The sequence below is a fragment of the Anomaloglossus baeobatrachus genome, chromosome 1 (genome assembly GCF_048569485.1).
Source record: "Anomaloglossus baeobatrachus isolate aAnoBae1 chromosome 1, aAnoBae1.hap1, whole genome shotgun sequence".
NCBI lineage: Eukaryota > Metazoa > Chordata > Amphibia > Anura > Aromobatidae > Anomaloglossus > Anomaloglossus baeobatrachus.
In genome coordinates this window covers 505,252,180-505,260,742 of record NC_134353.1, presented here as the reverse complement: position 1 = coordinate 505,260,742, position 8,563 = coordinate 505,252,180, and positions in this window count along the sequence as shown.

The window sequence follows — 8,563 nt, the reverse complement described above, 5'->3', positions numbered from 1 at the left end:
CTCAGGGCTCCATCGCACAATCTCACCCTGATGCCAGTCTATGACGGGGTTATGCTTACGTAGCCATGGCATGCCCAAAACCACCGCTGACATCAGATTCTCAAGAACAAAAAATGACACGGATTCTACATGCAGAGCCCCAACAAGCATGGAGATCTCTGGAGTTACAAAAGTAACCACACCCTGCGTGAGAGGTGTACTGTCAATAGCAGAGATTCTAATAGGCGCATTTAACCTTAGCAAAGTCAAACCCAGTTCTTTTGCTACAATAGTGTCTATAAAATTAGCAGCAGATCCACAATCAACAAGGCCTGCAGCCACACAGATTTACCCTGGTGAAACAATGAGACAGGTATCATTAACCTCATAGGGTCTGCAGGAAGTACCTGGGCACCTGAGCGGGTGTCCTGGGGCCCGCTCAGGTGCGGTTGCTGCCTTGGAAACGATTGCCTCAGAGATCCAGGCCCTCCACGATCGGCTCCACAACGTGATCTGTTCCCTTGCAGTCGACGGGACTCTGGACATGCGGAGGTCGGTGCTCTAGGGGCTTGAACCTGAGCAGACCTGAGAACCTGCACTTGCTGTGTAAGTCCATGTACCAGGCCAGAAAGGGTGTGCACCTGATTCAGCACAGCATGGAGAGAATCCATTTTTTTTTTTTGTTTAGTGGGCCAGAGATACTGTAACACCTGCCTGGATAAACAGACTCAAGTAGGATGTAATGGACAGACTAGAGGGAAGCCCCTCACCAAGCAGGACCCCAGAACCCTGAAACCCTTTAACCCCTATACAGGGATTTGGAATTACACAGGGAACTGGAGATCTCTACCCGTGGAAGTCTGCAGTCCGATGAGAGTTGTCGTCAGGCAGGGTCAAACCAGGAACAGCAGAACAGGGACAGAATCGGCAAGCAAAGGCGTAAACAGAAAATGTAGCAGTGGTCAGATCCGGGGCGGGCAGCGAGGTACAAAACAGCAGGCAGAAGGGTAGTCAACAACAAGCAAGTCAGCGCACAGGAATCACAAAACAAACAGCACATGAGCCAGAATCAGAACTATCTCTGGCAGAGGCCAACAGACAGGAGGGGGAATAAGAAGGGTGTGGTGTCTTCCCATTAGCTGTAGCTGAATGATGGTACTTCAGCTGGGAGACACCCGCCACCTACAGTCAGTCAGCGGTACTGCAGATCCCAAGATAACCCAGCCCAGTGGATGATCGGAGCCTGCGCCCACCGGTGCTGCTGGCATCGACTCCTCTCCCATCACTAGCACCATCCACGGCAGGAACACTGCGTCGCCTGGCGATCGGAGCAGAAGTCGCTGGAGCAGACTCCGGCGGTGACGTAACAGTTCCATTCCGACGGGCCAGGGGTGAGTCTGCAAAACCAGGGTGTCACAAATGTCTGCATCCATGTTTTTGGTGCAGATCTCACACTCCATTGGGAAGTTTCCCACACACAGAAACACACCATCCAATCAGGTTCCACTCACCCCCTCCCCAGGAAAAGGGAGGGGTGGGAGGAGCTTAGAAATAGCAGAGCAGGGCTGAGTTTAGAGTCAGTCTGCAGGAGGGGAGAGTTCTGGAAGCAGCTTCGTTGGGAGCAGAGGAGAAGTGGTAGTAAGGGCCTCAGGAGCAGGCCAGCCACTTGTGGGGACCCGGAGTGGACTGGGCGAGGGTAGTGGCCCCCCCCCAGTGCCAGCTGTCAGGACCCAGTCCGGACCAGTGTGCAGAGCAGACACAGACCTCGGGCAGGAAAAGAGCACCTGAATCACACACATGGGTGTGGGACCCGTCCTCACGGCCACCGGCCGTGGGCACCAGTTACCAGCAACTTGGTTCAATTCTGGACTCATGTCAGTTATTGCTTATACTGTGAGTACTCCTGCACCACCTGGTCCAAGCCGTGGACTGCACCCGTTATTCCCCAAACCACCACTCCCAATTGGGCCCCGGGACTACAACTCCCCTACCCGTGGAGGGGATCCCACCTTGCTGCCCCCACACCACCAGTCCCGGGCACGGTCCCCAGAGGCAGCGGCGGTGCCACCACCTTATCACCGCAACCCACGGGTGGCGTCACGGACAATTTCCCCTACTTAATCCCCCTTTTATTGTGGAGCCTGGGGTCACAGACCGGGTCGCGCCACCGTGATACTTACTGAAGTGACCCTTGCCCGGATCTGAGTACCCCTATCCCCCGGGTGACACACATTTTTTCCTGTTACTCTTGTCAAAATTAAAGTTATAGGGTTAAATCAACATTTTTGTTAATTTGAATTTTTTTCATTTTCATGGTTCAACAATATAAAATTCTGGGAAGAACCTGGAGGTTCAAGGTACTCAAAAAACATCAACATAAATTCCTTGAGGGGGTCTAGTTTCCAAAATGGGATCACTTCTGGGGGGTTTCCACTGATTAGACATACAAGATGCTCTCCATATGCAACATGTCATCCGCTAACGATTCCAGGAAATTTTTCTTTCAAAAAGTCAAATTGCGCTCCTTACCTTCCGAGCCCTGTCGTCCGCCCAAAACAGTAGTTTTCCACCACATATGGGATATTGGTGTACTCAGAAGAAATTGCACAACAAATTGCAAGGTACATTTTTATTGAAAAAAAAATGTTTTTGCATTGCTGTACTCTGAGAGCTATAGCTTTTTTTTATTTCTGACAGAGCTGTATGGCGGCTTGTTTTTTTGTAGGACAAGATGATGTTTTCAGTGATATAATTTTTAACGCATCTTTTTGATAGCATTTTATTTCACTTTTTTTCGTGGTACGAAAAAGCATAGTTTTTTTGCAGCTTTGTTCACTGAGGGGGTTAAATATTGTGACAGTTTTACAGATTGGGTTATTTCGGACATGACAATGCCGAATATGTGTACTTTTTGTAAATTATGTAATGCACATAATTTAAAGAGTGCTGGTGTTGACGCCAGCTCTTGTAAATCATGTTATCATGCCCACAGCCCACTAGTCAAAGGGTTTATTTGCATATCTTAAACAGACTTAAGAAATAATTTTTCGAAAGATCTGTTTACATGTCCAATGTATTAAAGGGACTGTTAGGCAGGGAATTTACACTGTGTGCAGAATTATTAGGCAAATGAGTATTTTGATCACATGATCATTTTTATACATGTTGTCCTACTCCAAGCTGTATAGGCTGGAGAGCCAACTACCAATTAAGTAAATCAGGTGATGTGCATCTCTGTAATGAGGAGGGGTGTGGTATAATGACATCAACACCCTATATAAGGTGTGCTTAATTATTAGGCAACTTCCTTTCCTTTGGCAAAATGGGTCAGAAGAGAGATTTGATGGTCTCTGAAAAGTCCAAAATTGTGAGATGTCTTGCAGAGGGATGCAGCAGTCTTGAAATTGCCAAACTTTTGAAGCGTGATCACCGAACAATCAAGCGTTTCATGGCAAATAGCCAACAGGGTCGCATGAAGCGTGTTAGGCAAAAAAGCTGCAAAATAACTGCCCATGAATTGAGGAAAAACAAGCGTGAAGCTGCCAAGATGCCATTTGCCACCAGTTTGGCCATATTTCAGAGCTGCAAAGTTACAGGAATATCAAAAAGCACAAGGTGTGCCATACTCAGGGACATGGCCAAGGTAAGGAAGGCTGAAAAACGACCATCTTTGAACAAGAAACATAACATAACATAAAACGTCAAGACTGGACCAAGAAATATCTTAAGACTGATTTTTCAAAGGTTTTATGGACTGATGAAATGACAGTGACTCTTGATGGGCCAGATGGATGGGCCAAAGGCTGGATCAGTAAAGGGCAGAGAGATCCACTCCGACTCAGACGCCAGCAAGGTGGAGGTGGGGTACTGGTATGGGCTGGTATCATCAAAGATGAACTTGTGGGACCTTTTCGGGTTGAGGATGGAGTGAAGCTCAACTCCCAGACCTACTGCCAGTTTCTGGAAGATAACTTCTTCAACCTGTGGTACAGGAAGAAGTCGGTATCGTTCAAGAAAAACATGATTTTCATGCAGGACAATGCTCCATCACATGCATCCAACTACTCCACAGTGTGGCTGGCGAGTAAAGGTCTAAAAGATCAAAAAATTATGACATGGCCCCCTTGTTCACCTGATCTGAACTCCATATAGAACCTGTGGTCCCTCATAAAATGTGAGATCTACAGGGAGGAAAAACAGTACACCGTTCGGAACAGTGTCTGGGAGGCTGTCGTGGTTGCTGCACGCAATGTTGATCGTAAAGAAATCAAGCAACTGACAGAATCTATGGATGGTAGGCTGTTGAGTGTCATCATAAAGAAAGGTGGCTATATTGGTCACTAATTATTTGGGGTTTTGTTTTTGCATGTCAGAAATGTTTATTTCTAAATTTTGAGCATTTATATTAGTTACCTATATATTATATATTAGGAAGGTTGTGCCAAATTCATTAAGAATTGCATGCCACTTAATAAATTTCGCACATCTTTGCAGGGAATAAAGAAACATTTCTGCAATAACTAATAGTGTCAATTCTGAAAAAAGTCACTTCAAAGTTTTGCTTACACCAGAAACGTCATGTAAACACTTTGATGAAGCGGACATTAAAGGCTACATTTCCACAATTGTTTGTTGAGTTTTGATTTTTTTTTAATCAGTCTTTGTTGAAAAGAAGGCAAAACAAACATACATATCCAGGATAAAATAAAAAGACAAAAGGAAATACAGTATGTCAATAATAGGACAAAAAGGAAGATTAGATGGCAAATTTCGAATAAACCAACAAACTGGGAGAACTTCCCTGAACCCCTCCCCCCCTTCTCCCTCCCCTCCCTAGGGCATGCACAGAAAAAAACCTTGTGACAACACATTACACAAGCCTAACAGGAACTCTGCCAGCAATTTGCTCTCTCATGTACCAATCTGTAAATTGGAAACAGTCATGCACTGCTTGGCGCGTAGAGAGTGGTTGGGCATTAATAAAGGAAGTCGATCTAAGAAAGAAGCAGTTTGTGAGATTTTCTTTAAGTAAGGACTCTATCCAGTCCATTTTGAAGAGGTAGGCCACCTTCGTACTAATCAAACTAAGAGTAGGGACTGCGTCCTGCGCCTAGAGGTGTAAGATACTTTTAAAAGTGGCCGCCACCCAAATGAATAAAGTGCGGCGCTGATGAGCAGGAAGGCTACCCAGCTGGTCTTGTGGGAGAATATTGAAGATGGCCCACTCAGGGAAGAGGTAAATAGAAAGAGCAAAGTTATTAGTAAGGTGTTGTGAGAGAACGTGCCAGACCTCCTGTATTCTCGGGCAATCCCAGAGACAGTGGAAAATGTCAGCTGGGGAATGCATGCATTTAGGGCAAGGATGGTCACCAGAGGGAGACATCTTACATTTAACTCCCGGGGAAATATATGCACTAAGAAAGATCATGAGCGCCATAGTTTTGTCAGTTAACTGAGACACCCATTTCCCCGGGTCTGGCAAAGAGTCTGACTACCGCATAGAAGGCTTAAGAAGCTTATATATGAGACTCAAAGAATAGGTCCCCATGTGGGCTTTAATGGAAATTAAATTTAAGGGGTGCTCTCTAATGTCTTCTGGGATAGCCCGTAGCACAGAGTTTACATAATGTCTGGTCTGGACATAAGTGAAATTATCGCCTGCCAAAAAGGGCAATGTCATCTGAAGTAAGATAACATTGTTTATCCGACAGCATATCACAAACTAATCGACAGCCATTATTTTCAAGCACACGGTAAACAGAAGGTGGCCTGCCTTGCAAAAAGTAGGGATTACCCCGAAAAGGAAGTACTGAGTGTGAGGGTCAAGTCCACTAAGTCGTCTTGCTTGGCGCCAACCCAAAAAAACTGACCATAGTAAGGTGTTCTCTTTAACTGCTATGGAGTCATCGACTGGTCGTAGACGGAGCAAAGCAGGATTTGTTGAGTTTTTGATGTTACAGATATTAAACAGCATTTCTTCACCTATTAACTAAATTAGATTACTTGCATTATTTTAATTTAATTTTTCTACATTAATTTAACATTGCAGTTTGTCTCTTTTTGGTATGTCACATTATGCGTTTTCTAGTGTTCTCCCTGCGTTTGTGTGGGTTGCCTCCCACACTCAAAAGGTATTATAGAATTTAGATTGCGAGTTTCAGTGTGCAGTGTGATGATGATGTAATTGCTGCGGAATATTATGGCACCATATAAACATAATAACAAAAAATTAGTGCATTTAGTGCAGGTTTTCCGCATCCAGTTCAATTCTATGAGGAAATACACACATAAAATGAAGCATACACTGATGAGAAATTGACATGTTGCGGATTTCAAAAAACGTACCGTAGGTCAGTTTAAGTTGCGAAAAAAATCAATGGGGACATGACATTTCTATGAATGCCATTTGCTTTGCTGTAACTGAAAAGCTATGTACACACTTTGCATTTTTGCTACTGCCAAAACCTGCTCTATTGGCAGTAAAAAAAGCTGCTTCCAAATCCAGATTTTGCTACGTTTTTTTGGCTGCATTTTGGGGCTTTATTTAAACATGTACTGTACACAAATGAAAGTTTCATTTACCACAAAAGAAGCAAAAACACATTTGTTGCATTTTTGCACTTTCTCATTGCTTTCAATGGTGAAAAACCTCTCAAATATACCGTATTTTTCGGACTATAAGACGCACTTTTTTCCCCCCAAATGTTGGGGGAAAGGGAAGGGGTGCGTCTTATAGTCTGAATGTAGGGCATGGCTGCAGGGAATGAGGGTGCTGCAGTGGAGCGGGTCATCGGCGGCACAAGCAGGTTGTAGCAGCGCCTGTCGTGACTACGTGGGCCCGGTCATTTCATATGCACGCCCATCCTCCCGCCCATCATCTCTCAGCGCTGAAGGCGGCCGGGATGATGGGTGGGGGGTGCGTGCATAATAATCAGCCGGCCCGCGTGATCACCACTGGCAACTACAGCCTGGAGTGATCATGTGCGGTTATATTCACTGACCCCCCGCGCATCATCATCAGCACAGGGGGCAGTGAATAAGTATACTCACCGGCCACTGATCCCTGCAGCATCACGATGTCCTCCTGTCTGCCGACCCGCTGATGTGTGTAGAGAACAGTGAGCACAGCGATGACGTCATCGCTGTGCACACCGCTAGTCTCCACACACATCAGTGAGCCGGCAGACAGGAGGACATCGCGATGCTGCAGGGGAATGGCTCCACACAGGTCAGCGGTGCTGCTGCTGACACAGAGAGGAAGATGATCGATGCTGCAGGGAGTGAGGAATGGTGAGTATAAACGTTTATTTTTTTCTGTGCCATAGGATACAGGCCATACACCATGATGCGGTATATAGCAGGATGTGGTATATAGCAGAATGGGGTATATAGCAGTGTGACGCCCTGGACTAGCCAGGTAGTCACAGGTAGGCCCTTACACAAACACCTCCCCAAATTAACAAGGTGACAGCAGACAACCTACAAAACCTTGTCACCTCCAGCCGGGTTTGATGTTCACACCAGGGGGGCAGAGCCAGGCAGTTGGCCCCGCCCACCGAGGAGTACACAGGCCCTGAGGCAGGAAAAACAGTTCAATTCCCGTGGGGAGCACAGTGTTAGTGGAACAGATTAGTTTCAACAGTGAAGTGGAGTGGAGTTCAAGTGCAGACCTGTGTCCAGGTCTGCCACAGTCTAACACCCGGTGTCTGGGTTGGAGCCCAGACATCTATGGCAAGGAGGCAGACGGTGGTGGCCACCTGCAGGAGCTGGGATTACAGCCGGTGGAACCGTAAGGACCGGGGACGGGTGGTGGCCCGCTAGTACCGAATCTGGGAACCGATTGGAAACCAGAGCACCAGGAGGGGTACTCAGACCCAGTACGAGGCCCAGAAACCACCGGGCTGAGTCAAATCAACTGATTGAGGACTGGACTTTAGGCCCTTTCCCACCTAAGACCCGACTGAAGACAACAGCCCAACCATAGGGGTAAAAAGCCACCGCCCAGGCATAGAGACCCGAGGGGCCAGTGTCTGCGGGCAAAAGGGCTCTAACGGCACACACCAGGCTGGGGAGCGGACTACCGTTGCTCAGGCATAGGAGTCATCATTTTCTACAAAAGTGAGGTGCAGGAGAAAGGCAGAAACCACCAACCTGAAAAGGGGAAAAGAGCAGCCGACTGCGGGCACCGTCCACCATCTTGTTTGGTTTACCAGAGACTCCAGCGTGTTTGTAATAGTGAGTACAACAGTGCCTTCGGACCGCGCCGCACCGCACCGACACGCCAGCACGCATCATCCATTCCCCTGCCTCAGTACCTCCCTCGGGCCCCCGGGACCATCATCCCTCTACCCACGGAGGGGGTCAACACCAAGCTGCGCAAATACGTCCCAGGGAGCCTAGTCAACAGCAGTGGTGGTGTCCATCCATTCTCCACAACCCGTGGGTGGCGTCACAAACTTAACCCCCAAACAACCGCAGCCCCGGCCGTGGACCTCTCCACCGAACACCACCCATCACGTAGCGCCAGCAACTCCCCCTTTCAGAAGCGACGTGACCCCCGGGTCCGTGAGGAGCTCGAGCCACC